General features: G+C 39.4%; 1 protein-coding gene across 4 annotated transcripts in view; it reads right to left on the reverse strand.

Moving 5' to 3' along the window:
- Positions 1-21,844, reverse strand: part of ripor1 (RHO family interacting cell polarization regulator 1) — a 69,169-nt gene extending 47,325 nt beyond the window's left edge. Inside the window, exon 1 of one of the 4 annotated variants that reach the window (XM_077248802.1) lies at positions 21,564-21,844. The gene's annotated coding sequence lies outside the window, so the exon portion shown is untranslated. Of the gene's footprint in view, positions 1-4,220; positions 4,814-21,563 lie in introns of those variants that run through there. The other 3 variants (XM_077248797.1, XM_077248801.1, XM_077248796.1) reach the window with 3 other exon arrangements.
- Between the last annotated feature and the right edge of the window lie 64 nt (positions 21,845-21,908).

Consider the following 21,908-nt stretch of genomic DNA (forward strand, 5'->3'; position numbering starts at 1 on the left):
CTCACAGTGGTGTCATACTTCATAGACATCACCGTCCCCACTGAACAGCGCTGTAGTTTTAGCAGCTTCCTGTTTATCCAAGAGATAGGACTGACACAACTATGCTGGAGTTTCCTGCAGTCGAACAGCCAGAGGCTGAGCTGTGGGCTGTCTTCTAAAACAGAGCAAACTGAGTTACAATACCTAAAAATTCAAACAGACCACAATAATCAGGTCTCCATACTACAATGGTCGCAAATGTGACAAAAAGAAAAATAGAAATGTGCGACAGTAAGTCAAATGCAGCCTCAATTGGGGGGGGGGGGGGGGGGGGGGGGGGGGGGAATTCAGGAAAACTTGTGCTCAGATGCAGTTTTATTTGTTAGAGTGCCGGACAATATTTCATGCATGCAATAACAAACAGCACGGCCTGTGATGTTCGATTAGCCAGAAAATGAATCTGGTTCAATCAGTGACAAAGATTCATGAACCATGAAAAGTCTCAAACTCACCTGTGAGTTTGCAGTTTGAATCAGATTCACAGAGTGAATTATTCAGAGCCATCATTGAGTTCTCTACTGACTCTTTCACTGAACTTCAAAGGCATTTATATGGCAGAATGATATTTACAACATAGGCTAGGCTCAATTGTAAAAATGTGCCTCTACATTTTTGCAAAAAACTCCAAAAACGTACCAATATCATTGTATATTAATACATTTTCAGTTGAAATTAACAGATCATTAATTAAAGACTTATTTTCTCACAAGACAACAATGAAAACACAAGTCACATTAAAAAAAGAGCTGAAAGCAAGCTAAAATAGGATTATATTTTATCCCACGTTTGCTTTTGTTAGCACTGCTGGTTAGGTTTAGTGTAGGGTTTAGTGTAGGTGCTAAGCTATTTTCAAACGCAATAGAGAATTAGCCTAAGCTTTTAGTGCAAACTTGCTGAACATTTATTTCCGAACAGCTACTGATATAACAACCAACGTAATAAAACATTGCTAGATTCACATTCATCACCAGTCACTGGGCATATCACTTTGAAAGTATCGAGAATTTTGCAGAAATGTTTAAACAGGCACATTTTTCCCAATGAGCCACAGTTGGGTATTTATATGGCACAAATACAATCAGCGACAGCATTAAACCAGAAATAATTTACTATATACAACTAGAACCACTAGTTTATATAAATTGCCATAGTCTATATCATCACAGCACATACAGTAGTGGTTTTTGTTAGAAGCTAAAGTAATAAGCTATAAACTCAGTGAACTTAAGCATTTCTGAACAACAATCTTTGAGTGATTCTCAATAACTATAAAAAAGTAATTTGGCACTTAAATGTTGTAATTCTTTGTCTGGAGCCCTGTGGGTATATTGCTTGGAACATTCACTGGACCGGGTCGACGCTCTGATCAGGGGTGAGTTGGGGAAAAAAATGTGTTGTGTAAAAATGAACACCGCCCACTTTGGAGGCACACATGCAATCAAACAAATTAACCATTGATAATGACATGCCACACAAACTACAGTGTGTGCATACAGTGTCTAAACAAGGAGGACAGTGTGCGTTATTAGTCTCTGTGAAGGTATAACACAGAATGAGACATTTATATCATTAAAGTATCAAACTAACCACTGGCATTTGAGCTGGTTAGGAGGAGGATCAATGGAAAAAGTTTGTGTTCTGCGAGAAGAGCATTCAAACTTCAGGCAGCCACAACATTACCAGTGAATAACACGCATGCAGGTGCAGAAGACTGGACGAATCATTTGTAACCTCCCACACAGATCCAGACACTCGTTTCATGACGCACTGGCTTCCTCTGCAACTAGTGGCCGTCTGACCGACAGGAAGAAAAACTAATGCACTATCTGCTTTCCCGAGGAGGAAGAGAAAGCATTGTATAAGATAAAAGGTTAAAAAGATCCTGGCAGGCAGCTAACCTACATCCATTTCTGAGAAACAGAATCCCACAAATTTTGTGCTCCCAAATCACTATGCTTCTGGATTCTACCTTGTCTTGAAGAGTAAATCAGGTAACACAGATTTCATTTCAAGCCAGAAGCGTGATAGTAATGTAGAGGGTTTTTTTCAGCAGCCATTTAACAGTCAACTGGTCCTTCCTCAAGGCGTGTCTATTTTCAGAATGGTCAGTCAGGACAGTCTTTCCTCTGGGGGGGAGAACGTGCACGTCTTTGTGAGGAAACGGAATGAAAAAGAAAATAAGCGGGAGAGAGTTTATAGAGAGAAAGTGAAGGGGAAAACTGGATGTGCATTGGTTTCTGACTTAGTAAAGACAGAATTCTGTTGGATTGAATATAAATAAGTTACTTAATAAAGACTTGGAATTGCAGTACAACTCTCACGCACAGTTTGAATGAGCTTATATGATGTGACTTAAAAGAGACCGCAAAATAGACCGTAAGCAAATATCCAACAAGAAAAAATAATTACAAAGAAAATATGCACTAAATCACTTGCTAAATATCACATTCAAGTTGATTCACAGTCTTTAATGACTGTATTCTTTATTAAAATAAACAAAGTAACAAAATAACTACGACTGTATGACATGCAACACACTTTTGCTTGATCACTTTCATGGCAGTTTTTGATCAAATCATTAGCTAAATTAGGCCCCTTCATGTTGGTCCAGGTCTGCACAAAGGACAGATTGTGTGGCCCGTGGTGCTGCCCACAAGGCTTTCAGTTTTCCAAAAAAGAAGTGTTCCCACACTCTTCACAGAAAGTATGGCTGCTAGTATAGCAACACAGCCTAACGGTTAGGAGAGTCACAAGATCAGCAAATCACACATGCAAGTTCATAAATAGCACAGCACACAAAGAACTGGAAGTCAAGACACAGCCACGTCAAAGGAACGAAGACATTTAGCCTATTCCATTTTTCCATGTCATGTTGACCGGATACTAGAATGCCTGTATGAAGTTTTAGGATGGGCAAAGGCAATAGCTCTTTAGACAAGAGTCCATTGAGGGACCTAAACAAACTTCCAAGTGTGGCACTGATGACTTAAAATGATGCACAGATATTAGGATTTTTTCCCAAACACAGATAATTATTTTCATGCAATGAATGATATCTGATAAATGTCGAATTTGTCTAAAATTCAAAATAAATTACTAAAATGGATTATTTTAAATGGTACAAGTGAATTTAGACATCATTATAATGTACAGTATGAGAAATTGATATTAATTTTGAGATTGCACTTAACTGTTATTAAATTATTAGTATTTTTAAACATCAACTAATGTAAGGTAAACTAGATTAAAAAATAGGGGAAATAAGCATGCACAATTAAATATTTCTTTCTTACTCAAAATTTGTTTTTAACTTAATTAAATTCAGCAGCAGACGAAATACTTTGTAGACTACATACATGTTTTAATATATGCATGAACATTGAGGGGTCTTGGAGGCAGGAAGGTTGAGAACCACAATTTTGGGCTATCTAAAATGGTCTCAGTGGGCTTGAAAATCGTTCACAGAACTGATAGCACACAACATGGTGCACATCTCCTTTTCCACAACAAACTGTCAGTTTGAATTGCACAAAGTTGTTTACAAGCGTCAATAAACCAAGTAATCCAGAAAAGTGAAACATATACTCCAAAGTAACATAAATAGGTTATTAGAGCCAGCATTCCCTACAAGGGGAAAAGAATCAGAGGGATTAGGTTGTGCAAGATTAGCTTCATGGGATATTCTCTAAAGCAACTGAGTGGCTATAAGCAAGGACGTGCAGAGTGAAAAAACGGCTTCAAAGCAATAACAGAAAGTGCCTGACGGTGTCTTTCCGCTATGTAATTCCTGACTATTTATATCCGAGGTTACATCTTTTACACACATATGCCAAACAAAGGTTTCTTTGTCATCTGGGTTGAGGGCTCACTAGTCCTCCGTGCCATGTTATAAATCTATCACACTGCCCAGCACATCCATTTGCAAAATTACTACCAAAAAAAACACACGAATAATCACATTTTACACCGCGTATGCACTCAGTTTTACTAGGTTGCACAAAACACAGTGCCATATACTCATTCTGCGTTGGCATTATACTTTACTACCAATTGTATATTTTTACACTTGCGATTTTTAAGTACACGTGACGCTTAAATAAGCCCCGAATATACTATATACAGGTCCGTATATATCACACAAACGTCGTTAAAATAAATGAATTAAAGAGGAAACTACATACATGTCTGTCAAGGTTGGTATCATCATCGATGTGTAAATCCAAATCTTTCAATCCGAGCGCTGACACTTTCAACGTAATGGATGGCGCGAGCAAGTTTCTCGCGCAAGACGTACAAAATATATATCCTCGATTTATGCACTGTGTATCCTCAATTCACTGCATATGCTACACACAGCGAGCCGTGTCACTTTCTCCCTCTGAAGGAAAGGCTGTAGGCTGGGTCCTGTCGTTATCTCGTAAGGGGTGTGGACAAAACACATGCAAATGAAAAGACGTCCATCCCCGGCGTGTCCACTTCACACCCCGGCCAGCGTGGAGGGAGTATCGAGGTACCTTATTTCATTGGGGGGAATAAGAGGGTGGTGCAGCTGTAACAAAAATATCATGCTGGGGAATGTTTAATTTTCTTTACATTCAGGGCAACTGTACACACGCACTTTGACTAATAAATACACTTAATGCTGCACAAGCCCCGTTCCAAACAGAGAGGGGGGAGGGGGGAGGGACAAAGATTTGAGCTTTTCCTGTCCTATTTCAGTGAAACCCAAAGATGTGAATTACACCCCTCACCCTCCCAGCAACATCATCACAATGAGTAAAACTGACACCAGGGTCTTAATCTCTATTGTTCCCTCTCAGTGTTTATGTATAGACCAATATTGAGTATTAAACAGTTGTTTAATTATTAATATGCTGCTAAAATATATGCTAAAAAAAAAAACAATTGTTGAACCGCCATGTCATAAAGTGGGGATTCCAAAACTAAGATACTTTTTAATTTTGTTAAATCAATAAAACATAATACATTAAAACAAAGCAAATTCGAGTGTCTTTGTTTGATAGATAGATTGTGTAATGGATATTAAACAATATTATTGTTAATGCTAAATAATGTTCATTTTAACATAAATGAAAAGGAACAGGTTTTTGGTTTGGTTTATTGCTTGCTGTGAGAGTACATAAGACTAAAATGTTAGGAAATATTGTTATAAAGTATTTGTGAATTTAAAATGTAGGCTATATTATTTACTATCACCAAATAAACATAAATTTTATCCAACATGTAAACATATAAATAGGCAATAGTGGATAAGCTCCTGATGAGGAGTGCAGCTACAGGATCAATTATAGGCTAAACTGGCTGCATGGCAATTATAACATGCGCTATAGATAGAAACGTTGTAAGGGCAGAGTGTGAGAAACAGAGATGATGAAAGACATTTTCCTGAATGTTTTAGGGCAAAGTTTAAACCACTACCATGCTAATATTATGCAAACCTTTTTTACTGTGTCCCTAGAATTGTCTTCCTCAATAAAATGATAGCTAATCCTCCTCTGTTCAACGGTCGGCACCACAATGCTAGGATGGGTGATTGTCAAGCCGTTGCTACGCGGCTGCTAAGGTGTTCTTAGTGGTGTTTACAAGCCAAAATCAAAAGATCCCACAAAAAATTCAAGACATTATTGTGTTTTTAAATGCAAAAAGCATAAAAGTAATAGATTTGAACTGTAAGTGTATGTGTGTCGTGATGTACCTTAAAGGGTTAGTTCACCCAAAAATGAAAATTATTCCATATTTTACTCATCCTCAAGCCATCCATATGACTTTTTCTTCGCTTCAGAAGGCCTTTATTAAGCCCCTCGAGCCTTATGGATTACTTTTATGATGGATGGATGCGCTTTTTTTGGGCTTCAAAATCTGTGGTACCATTCACTCCCATAATAAAGCTTGGAAGAGCCAAGATATTTTTTTATGTAACTCTGATTGTGTTCGGCTGAAAGAAGAAAGTCAAGTCATGTACACTAGGATGGCTTGAGGGTGAGTAAATTATGGAATAATTTTTCATTTTTGGGTGAACTAACCCTTTGAGACCCCCTACCAAAGAAGATGTGAATGGTCTCATAGGTCATGGCCAGTTGTTGCTGCGGCAACATTGCCGGTGATACCGAAGGTGATGTCAGCATCTGTTTGAAGAGAGGCTTGTCGTGGCCACCTGCCAGCAAAAGATAGGCTTGGTACTGAAGAGAGGGGTCAATGGTGGCTACCCATTTACCCCTCCCTATTTCCCCTATTCAAACCCAGCCGGCCATTACCTATATAAATTCTGAATTCACTGCCCTAAATCAATGTAGTACACCCCTCTCCCCTCTCCAAATCACCCCAATGTGGGTTAGCCTTGGCAAGAGCACTACAAAGTATTCACTGCCCAGGGCTAAAGCATGGCACCTAAATTATGTAATTAGGCTGCAGAATGTAGAACGAAATCCAGGCCATGTGCAAGATGTGTAAGACCGTCATCCTTCAGACTTTAACCATATAATAACCCCTGAATAAAATGTTTCCTTGATTATGAGCTCCATATTCTCATCATACTATATGAGCCATAAAAGCCTGATGTATTTAATTAAATATGATAGACAACAAAAACATTTTTTAGACTTTGCCTAAAGCAGGGGTATCTAATCCTGCTCTTTGAGTGCCAATATCCTGCAGAATTTAGCTCCAACCAGCACAAACAGACTTGCCTGAAAGTTTCTAGAAAATTTGAAAGTCCAAAAATTGAATATTTCCCTACTATATGGTATGCGTAAAACAGTACACCAACAGACTAGAGTAGTATGTCTAAATGCATATTGGAAAAAAAGTAGTGGAAAAATCTCCGGATGACTTACTACTTCTGGTGAGATTCTTATGTGTGCATTCAATGGACACTTTACTATCCCATGAGGCCACGGGAGAGGATTTGTGAATGGAAGTGAAGCGAAGCAACTGACGCTGGAAGGACATCTCATGTGACAGTAACAACCTGGCAAATGTCGTACGCCCGAATTTCATTCATGCTACTACCCACATTCATTCTATATAGAATGTGCTTTTTTAATGGTCACAAAGTAAGTTCAAATTCCTTATACATTCCTTAATGTATACCTTCTCACACAGTTTGCGATTTTGGACACAGCGAGCGAGTATAAAGGCCTTTAATAGCTGGTTCAGGTGTGTTTAATTAGGGTTGGAGCTAAACTCTTCAGGACAGTGGCCCTCCAGGAGCAGATTAAAACACCTGTGGTCTAAAGGTTCAATAAACTGTTTATTTATAATAAAAAAAAAAAAATCTGACTTTTATTTCATATTTCAGGCATCACAGGGTTAATAGATACTACTAGACGGGTGTAAATGAATAAATATCTTATGTTTTGGTTCAACTTTTTATGGTTTTACACATATTCCTTTTTCTACTCGTGTTCTAGGGTCAGAGGAGCGGAGTTGCTGCTGTCTGGCTGTCAATCACTAAAAGCCCCCTCCCTTACCATCTTCATGCTCATTAACCCCTGAACTCCAGTGCGAGGCAACCTGCCTCTCAGACTCCCTGTGGGAATATCCACAGTTTAAGAAGGGGGCAACGTTTGATCATCACTTTCTGTACTTCCTTTCTTTCTTTCTTGTCCTTGTTTGTTTTTTTATTGTCTAGTGAGTTAATTTTTTTAGATGTCTCACTACACACAAAAAACTGACCTTGAATTATAATGCGAAACATGTTCCTTTTGAAGCAAGGATGTGCCAAAAGTTGGCATGTTCCAAAAGTTTCTTTCTTCCGTTGAACATAAAAGAAGGCATTTTAAAGAATGTTGGTAGCCATACAGTTGACGGCAGCCATTAACTTCCATTGTAGGAAAAAATAATTCTACTGAAATCAATCGGTGCCATCAATGTCTGGTTACCAACACTCTTGATCTGATATTTACAGTATATTTTCAGTTGTAGAGTATATTTATAAACATGTCAAGTCGCTCTTTCCATTTCTCTGCATCCCCTGTCCTTCATTTCTCATGTGTTTTGGCCTAGGGTTGGCATGTATGACTGGGAGGGTGTGTTTGTGAGTGTTTTTTGGGGGGGCAAGGGCTTAAAGCAATGCTCATATAATTCATTTCTAGCACCGCAGAAAACCAAAAGCTTCTAAAAGGGTATAAAAAGCAATCAAACAGATGAAAGGCATGCGTATAAATGTAAAAACAAGGGTGAAGTACAGCAAACAGCAAAAATGCCTGATAAAGTCAGTGTTTAATTATCTATTTACTGCTTTGACATCACAGCTCTGGAAGCCACTCCTTTCTTTCCAAACCAAGCTCCATTTCTCTGCCATTTTCTCAGTCCACATTTCCACTGTTCAGAAGTGAAATGCAGTTCATTTTTTAACAGTTCTTGGGAACTGTCTTATGAAGGGCAGAGAGTTTTTTGTTCAGCCATCTCAGGAAGCTTTTTTAGCATTTGTCAGCTACCCTTATTGAGAGCCCACCCACTCACCAACCATAATATGCTGACCCACACAAAAGAAAGAGAAATGCGTACTAACCCACACACACTACATACCACCTGTTCACTCCATCTGCTACTCTGGCATTTCATAACATGCACGCACATATCACACATAACAAGCACACCAAAATATCGGACTTCATGCTAACAAGTCCATAAAATACACATAAGTTTGATTGCTGAAGGAAATCTCAGAATCATAACCGAAGGCATGAGGGGACCATCTAATTGGGTCAGGCATCTCCAAAGATTTCATTTTGGGGCGAGAGTACTGTACACTCAGTATGCATTTACATGGACTCGAGTAAGAACTAGAGTGGTTTAATGGGATTGCTGGTGTTGTTTTAGTCTATTCTCTTGGGCCTAGCTAGCTATTCATCTTTGAAAATAGTGGTACTTTAGTCAAGGCAAAACCTTTAAGTGCCACTGTAGTGCAGCTAGTCGTTAAGACTAGACAATTCTAAAATTAAGCACTTAGTACATAAGAAGTGGACTTACTTATTCAAGTTCCATGAAAATATACTGTAAATATCAGATCAAGAGTGTTGGTAACCAGACAGTTGATTGCACCAATTCATTTCAGTATTATTTTTTCCTACAATGGAAGTCAATGGGTCTCGTCAACTGTCTGGTTACCAACATTCTTTAAAATATGTGACCCCAAAACCAGTCACATGGGTAAAGATTTACATAATGTATACATAATCTGAAAGCTGGATAAATAAGCTTTCCATTGATGTATGGTTTGTTAGAATAGGACAATATATGGCCGAGATACGACTATTTGAAAATCTGGAATCTGAGGGTTGAGAAAACCGCCTTTGAGAATTGAGAAAACCGCCTTTAAAGTTGTCCATTTATGTTCACGATTGTGCTGCATTCACTCACAAAAATAAACGTTTTATACATTTACGGTAGGAAATTTACAAAATATCTTCATGGAGCATGATATTTACTTAATATCCTACTGATTTTTTGCATAAAAGAAAAATAGATAATTTTGACACGTACAATGTATTGTTGGCTATTGCCACAAATATACCCGTACTACTTGTTACTAGTTTTGTGGTCCTGAATCACATATCTTCTTTTGTGTTCAACAGAAGAAAGAAACTCATACAGGTTGGGAACAACTTGAGGGTGAGTAAGTAATGACAAAAATTTTGGGTGAACTATCCTTTTAATTATTCCAACCTTTTAAGTGGACCTCATTTAATAAAATTCTATGACGTGACTCCTTTAATAACTAATAAAAGAAAGATCAGTTGTAACAGTCAATCACTTTACACTGTGCCAATGTTATGGGCAGTTTATTTCAGGATGTACTCTATTAATGTCTCTCCAAATGACCAACCCCCACCACTCTTGAGACCTTCAGGCAGGACACAAGACCCAGGGGGTGAATCTTTAACCCTTCGGCCCAGTTAATCTGTCTTTTCTAGCCTAAATTCCTCTTAGATTAAAGTAGGGTGGGACACTGGTGACTGGGTCACAATAATATGCTGATTAGTCCCTTCCCCTGGGCATGCTGCTCAGCAGGCGGATAGGAAGTGTGAGTGATGGCATCTCGTGTGAGGATGTAAACTCACTATTTTGCTTTCCAATCTCTAAGTGAGTTACATGCTCTCCTGGTAGATGTATAAATTCACATTTTTGTAGCCCCTTAGCCACAGTTCGGTTTTGACAAGGACATTTCTACCTAGAGTTGGACACAGATAGTGTCCGGTGGTGGGCGCGTGGAGTGCAGCCAATATCCCAAATGCCAGCTTATGGAGCGAGGTCCAGATCCAGGCCCGGTAATTAAACTCCAACAAAAGGTTTCTCATTCAGGGCTCATTTTAATGCTCCTATTGATAGCTATGAAAGTCTGCTGAGTGTCTATTATCCTGAGAAAAGTGATTGTAATGAAAAAGAGAGGGAGAGGGGGGAGGATAGGGAGAAGTGAAGGCAGAAGTGAAAGAGAAAGTGATGAGTGAAAGCAAAGCCCGCATTGGGGATGCAAGAACATGGCTGGCAATGAGCTCATACACATTGTTTCTTTTTGCGTAAGCTGACCCACTTGGTTAGATTCATTCTGAAGTGTAAGAAAGAGAAAAAGAAATCGAAAAAGGGAGAGAATGAAGCACAAGAGTGATCCTCAGTATATTCAGTTTAAAAATTTAAATCCGATGGCTTCCCTGGTGAAAATGAAAGCCGAAGTGTGTAAATTTGTTTTTGATGGTAAAATACTTCACCATTCCATATTTAATCTGCAGAAACACAGCTACAGTGGCTACAAAAGCTATTCAGATACTCAAGTCACTATTAAAAATGTATGAATATCTTTAAATAATATAACAAAATCAAACTGTGTGGTGAAGGTAGTTCTGAGATAAGCTCTCTAGAATCATTTGTTTACAGATGCCACTTTGACATTTTGATATTCAATGCAGTTAATTTTAGACATTTTTAAATTTGAATTGCCCTGAACAGTCCAAATTCCTTTTGGGGCTGCCGTATATCTTATGCTTGTAAATTGATTTTCCTAAAATGTGCATCTCACTGTGATGCTATAAAAATATTATTTCGACTGTCACGACCAGCTGGGATGCATTCAAAATAGCATACTATTAGACATGTTCATGACCCCTATTTATATACACACACACACACACACACACACACACACACACACACACACACACACACACACACACACACACACACACAAGTTCTGTCATGAACCTCGAGATGGCGCAGAATGATAGGTCCTTACCTCAATCTGCTTGTAATCACATAATTCTAAGCTGATTGGTTTCTGCTGTATCAGTAGCAAATGAGCTCGCTGCTCTACTTTCAAATTCTTGGTCAGGATTTGCCTTAGCAGTCGCAGCAGTTTCAGAAACTCTCCACCTTCCCCAGCTCCACCTGCCTAAATCTGCTATGGGTAATTCATGTATTGGTTGTATTCACTCTGCTCTGCAGCAGCAGCGTAGCAGATCTATTCTGCCCAGACCAAACATATTAACATATCCATTACCATGCCAAACACTCAGAGAGTTATCGTGATACACACACAGAAAATAATTACAAATATTAAATAAAATATATAAAGCAAATTGTAACAAATTAAATTACACAATTAATATTGCATGCAATTTACAGTTTTAATGCATTCCTTTTTGTCAGCTGCATTATGAAAATAACATTTTCAAACATTTTTTAAATGCCACAAAACTTGGGCCAGCTTTAACAAATGTGTTTTAGCTTTCGTCTGCTCTGCTTTTTGACCATGGACATCTTTGACCATTGCACTGCATCTGTGCGTCAGATTTTTAAAACGCTGTGTCAAGTTAAAATAAGTGATTTGAAAAAGTTTCTGTGTTGTTTGAACCTTCAAGACATTTATTTAATTCCTGCTGCCATCATGTGAAGAGATATGTTCCTCTTTTCACACTCACGTAGAGCCGCTTGTGTCTACTGTTTGATTCACATGATCAGTGTCCCATCAGACAGGCACTAAAAAAGCTCCAAATAGTGCATTTCTGCCCTGTCAACAACAGTAAACAAGGAAGGATACACAAAGAATGCATTTGTATATGTTTTATTCTGTGACCATTTCCTAGTGCTGCAGTGTTTCCTGTTCACTCTGAACTATAATGCCCTAAAAAGCCTGATTGTCATTTCGCTGGCTGCACTGACAGCCATATATGGAAGGAAGCTGACAAAACAAATTATAGATGCAGCATCTCTCCACTTTGTTAAAGAGTGTTCAGTCTAACAGCCAGCTTTACCTGGCTTTTATCTGTTGAATTGTAAAACTGGTATTTTACTAAACTGTGAAAGAGAATGTTACTGGATTTTATTTTATTTGGTTAATAAATAATACTAGCCTATATCCTGCCCCAACTTTCCCTTGCTGCAACCAGCGCTACCAGTAAAGATCTTTTTTTCTATCTGTCAATTATGTGGTAGATCATTTTCTTTCAGAGAGAGAAAGAGAGAGAGATGGTATAAAGAGAGGTTTCCCTGCAGGCAGGAGGGGATGAATGTTATCTTTCTCTTCCCACAATAGAATGTCTCACTCCCTTCCACAAATCCTCCTTTGTGATCAGTTGTATTGGCAGGTGTTGTGTTGTTGTAGTTGTTTTCATTTGCTAAAGGTGCTTTTTGTCCTATAATTGTTTCTCTTTCCACTTACATCACACATATAAACAGCTGAGCTTTTCTTGGACCCCATATGGCATGCTAATTGCTTCTGCCTCTGACAGAGGTAGGGAGAATCACATACTGGTCAGATATTATTCAAAGTTGTTTCTAAACCAGATAGGCTACTCTGTTTTTCACACAAGTAAAAGTGAAAACAGGACAGACTTTCCTATGCAACGACCACATGAGTGTGAATGTAAATGCTTTATAAGTTTATACAATGTAGAGAAGAAGAACAGAGAGAGAGAGAGAAAACAGGAGCATATGTCAAACATATGAGGCTCTTCATCCCTTCCTACAACAGCACAGTAACACTTGAAACAAAACAGATCTAAGAATCCTGATTTAACACTGCCCTCCAATGGACAATATAAGCAGTGCATGCAGTATCATGTGTTCAATGGGAAGCTCTACCTGGCACTATCATGACCCCCATAAACCCTGAACAAAGAGAGACTGGAAACATACAAATAGCTAATAGATAGCTCACACTGATTTTCATAATTAAATTAAGAATGAAAAAAAATCAATAATTTTATTTGCACTAATGCTCAAAAGATTTTTTTTATGTCTTTGAAATAAGTATTTTATGCTCAAAAAGGCTGCATTTATTTGATCAAAAATACAGTAAAATATTGTGAAATATTATTCCAATTTAAAATAGCTGTTTTCTATTATAATATATTTTAAAATGTAATTTATTTCTGTGATGGAAAAGCCTCATTTTCAGCATCACTACTCTAGTCTTCAGTGTCACATGTTCCTTCAGAAATCAGCATGTAATTGAAATACATTTTGATCAATTTAATGCATCTTTGCTGAATATTAGTTTCCTTGATTAATTTGAACGGTACTGTAAGGGGGACAACGGGGTAAGTTGTCACATGGGTAAGTTGTCACACTGTTCATAACTCCAACACTAGAGGCTCTATCTCAAAAATAAAATAGCCACTTTGTGTGACTTCTTCTTCTATTGTCAACTTCCTGTTCACATGTGGTCAAGATCACTCTAATCTGATGTCAGCACAATTTTCTTATTTTTCTGCTTAAAAATTTGCACTTTACATTTTATGCAATACAGCTTTGTTAGGTATGAATGTTAAAAATAATTATTTTGCACAAAATAGAAGAGACAGTAACGAGTCTTTTGATACTTTAGCTAAAGTGCTTTGTTGAGCTAACCTTGAGATTTAGCCAACATTAACACACATGTCAGTTTGGGGCAAGATGTCTCACTGACTTTGGGGCAAGTTGTCAGATGTGACAACTTGCCCCTGTATAAATAAACGCATAGAACATGCTCAAAAAACATTGTGATATTGTAGGCTAATTTATTTGTAATTGCAATAAGGGTTTTGAAGGAAGGAAGAAAGAAGTTTCGAAATGATAAACATAGACTGAACATGGCAGTACACAACCTGACATAATGTTAAAGGCCACGCCCCAGCACCAACTCTGCTCTGCCAGGCTCTAGCACCAACTCTGCTCTGCCAGGCTCTAGCACCAACTCTGCTCTGCCAGGCTCTAGCACCAACCCTGCTCTGCCAGGCTCTAGCACCAACCCTGCTCTGCCAGGCTCTAGCACCAACCCTACTCTGCCAGGCTCTAGCACCAACTCTGCTCTGCCAGGCTCTAGCACCAACCCTGCTCTGCCAGGCTCTAGAAGCAACTCTGCTCTGCCAGGCTCTAGCACCAACTCTGCTCTGCCAGGCTCTAGAACCAACTCTCCTCTGCCAGGCTCTAGCACCAACTCTGCTCTGCCAGGCTCTAGCACCAACTCTGCTCTGCTAGGCTCTAGCACCAACCCTGCTCTGCCAGGCTCTAGCACCAACTCTGCTCTGCCAGGCTCTAGCACCAACTCTGCTCTGCCAGGCTCTAGCACCAACTCTGCTCTGCCAGGCTCTAGCACCAACTCTGCTCTGCCAGGCTCCAGCACCAACCCTGCTCTGCCAGGCTCTAGAACCAACTCTGCTCTGCCAGGCTCTAGCACCAACTCTGCTCTGCCAGGCTCTAGAACCAACTCTCCTCTGCCAGGCTCTAGCACCAACTCTGCTCTGCCAGGCTCTAGAACCAACTCTGATCTGCCAGGCTCTAGCACCAACTCTCCTCTGCCAGGCTCTAGCACCAACTCTGCTCTGCCAGGCTCTAGCACCAACTCTGCTCTAGTAGGCTCTAGCACCAACCCTGCTCTGCCAGGCTCTAGAACCAACTCTGCTCTGTCAGGCTCTAGCACCAACTCTGCTCTGCTAGGCTCTAGCACCAACTCTGCTCTGCCAGGCTCTAGCACCAACCCTACTCTGCCAGGCTCTTGCACCAACTCTGCTCTGCCAGGCTCTAGCACCAACTCTGCTCTGCCAGGCTCTAGCACCAACTCTGCCCTGCCAGGCTCTAGCACCAACTCTGCCCTGCCAGGTTCTAGCACCAACTCTGCTCTGCCAGGCTCTAGCACCAACTCTGCTCTGCCAGGCTCTTGCACAAACTCTGCTCTGCCAGGCTCTAGCACCAACTCTCCTCTGCCAGGCTCTAGCACCAACTCTGCTCTGCCAGGCTCTAGCACCAACTCTGCTGTGCTAGGCTCTAGCACCAACTCTGCTCTGCCAGGCTCTAGCACCAACTCTGCTCTGCCAGGCTCTAGCACCAACTCTGCCCTGCCAGGCTCTAGCACCAACTCTGCTCTGCCAGGCTCTAGAACCAACTCTGCTCTGCCAGGCTCTAGCACCAACTCTGCTCTGCCAGGCTCTAGCACCAACTCTGCTCTGCCAGGCTCTAGCACCAACTCTGCTCTGCCAGGCTCTAGAACCAACTCTGCTCTGCCAGGCTCTAGCACCAACTCTGCTCTGCCAGGCTCTAGCACCAACTCTGCTCTGCCAGGCTCTAGCACCAACTCTGCTCTGCTAGGCTCTAGCACCAACCCTGCTCTGCCAGGCTCTAGAACCAACCCTGCTCTGCCAGGCTCTAGCACCAACCCTTATCTGCCAGGCTCTAGCACCAACTCTGCTCTGCGAGACTCTAGCACCAACTCTGCTCTGCCAGGCTCTAGCACCAACTCTGCTCTGCTAGGCTCTAGCACAAACCCTGCTCTGCCAGGCTCTAGAATCAACTCTGCTCTGTCAGGCTCTAGCACCAACTCTGCTCTGCTAGGCTCTAGCACCAACTCTGCTCTGCCAGGCTCTAGCACCAACTCTGCTCTGCCAGGCTCTAGCACCAACTCTGCTCTGCTAGGCTCTAGCACCAACTCTGCCCTGCCAGGCTCTAGCACCAACTCTGCTCTGCCAGGCTCTAGCACCAACTCTGCTCTGCCAGGCTCTAGCACCAACTCTGCTCTGCTAGGCTCTAGCACCAACTCTGCCCTGCCAGGCTCTAGCACCAACTCTGCTCTGCCAGGCTCTAGCACCAACTCTGCTCTGCCAGGCTCTAGCACCAACTCTGCCCTGCCAGGCTCTAGCACCAACTCTGCTCTGCCAGGCTCTAGCACCAACTCTGCTCTGCCAGGCTCTAGCACCAACTCTCCTCTGCCAGGAAATGGAAATTTTGATGAAAATGTGCATTGTTTGGATTTAAATATTTTTTTTTCCAGATTCTCCAGGCACAATAGTTTACATTTCCATTGGTTCGAAATAAATTAAAATAAATAAATAAAAATAAATAAATAAATAAATAAATATTCGCAATTAAGAAGTTGTTTTCTTATTTTTAGATAATCTAGTGTGACAACTTAACCTCCGATGGGGCAAATTGTCTTAAGTGCACACTCTCTATTCTAAAGTCTACAACTCTATAATGAGAAAATATATGAAGATGTTATGACTACAACATATGTGCCCAAGACTTCCATCCTTCATTTGGTATGACATTTATACCATTGTGATGTATGGTGCTCAGTGTGAAAAGTGTGACAACATACCCCGCTCTCCCCCTATTATTCTACATTGTGACATAACATTACTGTGTTTGTCATATAGTCAAATATCTGCAGCATCTATTCATTGTTCAAACCGCCCTTTTATCAGGAAGTGTAAGGCCAACACAGACATTAATAAACAGCAGGGCATAGGGGGAAAAAAATGACCAAACGTTTCCTGTCATTGTACTGCACATATCACTCAAAGCTCTATTCTGCTTCATATGTCTCAGTGGCGAAAACAAACAATGTCTTGGGATATTTCTATCCCAGAGAAACTAATTTATGTTTCAGTAGTGGTAAAGTCACTATCAAGTCCTTCTTGGAAAAGGCGAAGAGCCAGACATTGCAACTAATTATGCTAATAGTCCTGACTCTTTAAACCCCCAACACTGTACATATGCTCTATGTGTTTAGACTGGCAAAGCGTGTTTGATTAAATTAATCCTTAGTGTGACAGGTACTCCGACATTATGAGTTTGTATGGAATCTTTCGTTAAAAAAAATGTTCTGGGAAGGATGTTTAGGATAGGCTAATTGCTGCTTGATTTATGCTTGATTTTAATGTACAACTTTTATTTTGATTATAAAGTCTCTGCTCATGACTACTGATACATAAATGAACAACATTTAAGTTTGTAATGTGTTACATAGCGCTTCTGCGAGTGATTTTGTCAGTTTATGGAAGGAAAAAGCGCATCAAAGGCTGGTGTGACCTTACCGCCTCGATCTGTCACCTTCCACATCTGTACCAATAAACACTTCCTCCTGTAACCATCGATAGCCATCTCTATCTCACCCACACAATGGGGACTTTCCTGCAAACTTTCCTCTCCTGCTAACTGTCCTTAACTTTCCTGGCTTTTGGATTATTGAAGAAAATAAGATCTGTGACGAATAAAAGCTTATGATTCTTAAAGTTTTGTACATAACAATCTTCAAAAAATGAACAAAACTATGTATTTAAAGCATAAATACAATTGGCAGAAGTCAAAAGGTAAACGTAGGCTATAAACGAACTACACCATGGTCACATGACTTCAACATCATCACTAAGCTTCCAACTACTCCTTCAGTCTATGCTTATTTAATAACATTTTCCCTAAATAATAGTTTGAAAGAGCGCGATTGTAAACAAAATAAGGCTGTGAAAGTGAACTAGTAAGTAGATGTACACCATGGCTGAAGACATTTAATCTCCTCGACAGCCTCTATAGTGCCATTTAGCCACTTGTTAGCAACCGCCTTTTACAAGTAAAAGCTTTAAAAAAAAAAAATTCACGCGTTTGGGTGGGTTGGGGTAATACTGATTTTTATATCGTAGAATAAAACGTGAAAGTGTCTTCAGCTTGTGTTCACCACAGACCCTATTTCAGCCATCTAACCAAAAACCAATGAAAAAAAAACCCCCACTGACTTCAGGAAGATGGAACCAGAAGTGCTAAAATGCTGACTTTTGGCCTACAAAAACCTGTCATCCCTGAACCAATCTATTATGGATGACATGTATATGTTGACGTGTTTTTCGGTACGAGGGCGGGACAACCTGCCACTCACTTTGTAGGCCAAAACGTTGGAAGTGAGTTAGTTAGCATTTTAGCACTTCAGCTTTCATCAACCCGAAGTCAATGGGTTTTTTGAATGGGTTTTTGGTTAAAGCGGCACTATGCAGTTTTTTTTAGCTTAATTGAACAGCTTCGGAGTTATTGGAATGGTTATATGACTTTTTTCGTGTTGAATGGTGGCACATAAATAAGCCTACATGTGTAAATAGTGTAAATGAGCGCAATTTGCAAACTATTATGATAAATTGCAATAATCATGTCTAACAACATCATAACGGACATTGTTACGAAATAATGCGACGTACATGTAACTTTATTGATGTCATCTGGCATTTAGGCTCAGGTAAGCCTAACGCGGTAGGCTACTTTATTATTATAAAGTGCAGAGGCCGTGAGTGCAGATACGCTCTGCGTGAGTGGTATTTACGACAGTAACGTTAAATGCATGTACTCTACAGCGACTCTAGGGGTCGCTGTTTGACAAAAACGGAAATCCTGCATAGTGCCGCTTTAAATGGCTGAAATAAGGTATGTGATGAACATAAGCTCAAGACACTTTCACGTTGTATTTTACGACATAAAATACATCAGTATTACCCCACTCGTGATTTTTTAAAGCTGTTACGTGTCTTCAAAAAGAAGGTTGCTAACAAGTGGCTAAATGCCATCGTTACTGTTCGTATCACTGTGTAGTGTTGAGGAAGCCTCTGGAGCTGATATTCAGATATGGTATTGGCCGTTTTGTTTCTGACATGCGCTGTAAATGGTAGACCAATCACAACAGACTGGGTCGTTTGACCAATCAGAGCAGATGAAGCTCTCAGAAAGGAGGGGTTTAGAGAGACTGAATCATTACAGACATTGTGAGAAAAGAGGTGATGTGCAATGTATATTTTGAGAGAATTAGAAAATGAAAGTGTTTTTTGAAATTGGATGCATGTAATCCTATTGTAGGAGACTTCCAATACAAATAAGATAGCATAATAGAGGCACTTTTAAGTTAAGCATTTTGTTTTATCTACACACTTTTCCTATTAACTAAATCAACTGAAATCTTACTTCCGTGATCAATATGTTGTCTGCACATTACTGTCTGCAAATGTAATCAATACTTCAAGATTAGTTTTTCATTTAATCATAAATTGAACATTAAAAGAAACATGCAAAAAGGGTGTTTTCTAAATTTCTCAGATTTGTCCACCATTTAAGTGTTAAAAATGTAAGCAATCTTATGGCTTTAGATTCAGAAGACTTCATAACTACTTTTATGGTGCTTTTAAGATGTTTTTTCTGTATTACAGATGTTGTCTCTACCACTGTATAGAAAAAAAAACTGTGTAAAGATTCTTTAAAAGCTGATGCTTTAAAATGGAATTTGTGGGAGTGTAATAGAGATAAAAAGCAAAGCAGAGAGCAGACGTGTCCCACAGTCAATAGAAACTGTGGAGGAAACTAGAAACCGTGAGAAAAACAAACACAGAAAAAAATCACTCTACTTCAGCTTTAGAGAGTAAAACATGGCTCAAGCCATGTATCTACATGTAATCTGTCACACCACTGTTTTTTTACCCTCTCACGGCTGTTTGTTTTCTGCTGACCACTACTAGACTGAGGTCAAAGATAAAGCCAGCACGAACAGCTGCCAAAAACACTGACACGCAATACAAGCACACAGCGCTACAGTAAATGAAGGACCCTAGTTTATATAATAAGATATTGCAGCATTGACAAATTTGACAAGGTGCTTCCTAGTACACCAAGGTATGGAAAATAATGTTTATTATATATATACATACAGTGAATAAATATGTGTGCTGCTGACTGTAATAGAGAGCTAATCCCAAGGGCCAAAACACTTCCTTCTGGTTTGCTTGATCAACAGAGAGAAAAAACTGAGTCAACACATTAAAACAAGTCAATGTATTTGCGGTAATTCGTTCAGTTAATACTTTTGAACAGTGATTTCAATATATACATAAAGAAATATTTTGTTTACTTCTTACCCTGCAAATATATGTACTTGCATTTCACTATTCACTGTGATTTTTTATAAGCAGCCCATTGAGAAAACCCTTTAAAAATTTGCATTCTGAGTCAGAGGGGTTGAGCTAAACTTTTAGTTGATGTTAGTGACTACATTTTAGATTTCAGTAAATAGTTGTTATAGTTAATTGTTAACAATCTGTTCTATGAATGGAGTCAACTAAATGCAATCCTTAATCCCTAAAAGAAATATAGAACCTAAACAGTCAGGAGGCTGCAGTACCTGCTGTTCTGGAATGTAGCTACATTTGACTGTAAAATTCTTTCATGAGTGATAAGAGTGTTGGCACACCAGCTCAAGCTATTTCACATTCTTTCAAGGTACTGAATACTTATGGAGGCTATTCAATTTGTGAAACATTTTACCATGCCTTTTCAAATGCCTTTTATATACAGATTTATTGTTTGACTCTCGTCCTATGCCTAGAATTTCTAAACACATTACCCAAATTCAATGAATAATCTATGAAAAAAAATGATACATTTATGAATCATTGCTATATTATAATGTAACCAACCATTTCAATAATTATCGTGTGAAAATTATTTAAAAAAAAAAAGATTTTCATATTATTTAAATTTCCTCTCCTTTTTTTCAGAAGGTATTGTAGGCTAATTGATTGCCAATATTTTTACTGTACGTCATTTCCAATCAAGCTGTAGGCTAATTTAGTAAAATTCTGCAAGAAGTGTGAAAATATTTACTTATGTGAATTTATAATAGCCTACAACATTATAATACTACATGTCTGTCATCTCATTAATTGTTTGTAAAGAAATTAGAACAGTGTGAAAAGTGTTTTAAGAGAGTTTAAAGGGCCAAAGTGCCCATAGTTGATAAACCATTCTGGTTGATTTATTTACAGAAAAGTGCGATGTTGAAAGGTTGACATCACGTCAAATTGCTGGTGGTTACCCCGTTACAATTCATTATTTGACATATTAAGCAACATTTAAAACAATCCTACAGTCATCATAGTCCAGACCAAAGCACGTCCCCTTTTCAATTTCCCATCACAACCAACCACCCTCATTAGGCTACTAGAAGCCAACAAACTTTCGATTCCATGACAACCTCTTTTAGAATCTGGGCGTAAAGTGGGAATATCCCGGACTGGCGCAAAAATCCTCTCCTATCCGACTAACGATGGTAAATGAAGTCTCACAGCTGCCTCACGTCAAAACGAGCAAATATTTCCAAATAGAAATAAAATTAATTTAAGTTGTTGTTGACATACCCGAAACATAGCCTACCTTAATTATTCAAAAATATACTCTCTTAAAAATACATGCTCTATTTCAACTATATTGATCCACTATGAGGGTCCTACCTGAGTAGGCTACTGTCCAAGCGACTAAATCCCGTGCGAAGAAATACGCGTTAACGTGACGTAAACAAGTTAAACTCGTGTTGTTTAATCTTAACGAACAGCGCGTGAAGCGTGTAGCCTACTCGCGCTGTCCAGAGGCGTCTGCGTATGACCACCTCTTTTACTTTCAAAGCAGGGAGAAGAAGAAAAAACACCTCCTGTCCTTGTTTCCCTGTTCCAGAGGAGTAAAGTCATGAGGCAGCTGATAGTTAATGAAAAATCAACAGTCAGTTAGTTCTCTCCTCAACAAATCAACAGCCAGACATGTCAATGAATCACTGTGACTTCACTCACTGCCAAGCTAAT

Source organism: Siphateles boraxobius, unplaced genomic scaffold (assembly GCF_051911475.1).
Source record: "Siphateles boraxobius isolate OS27281-9 unplaced genomic scaffold, OSU_SipBor_1 31, whole genome shotgun sequence".
Lineage (NCBI taxonomy): Eukaryota > Metazoa > Chordata > Actinopteri > Cypriniformes > Leuciscidae > Siphateles > Siphateles boraxobius.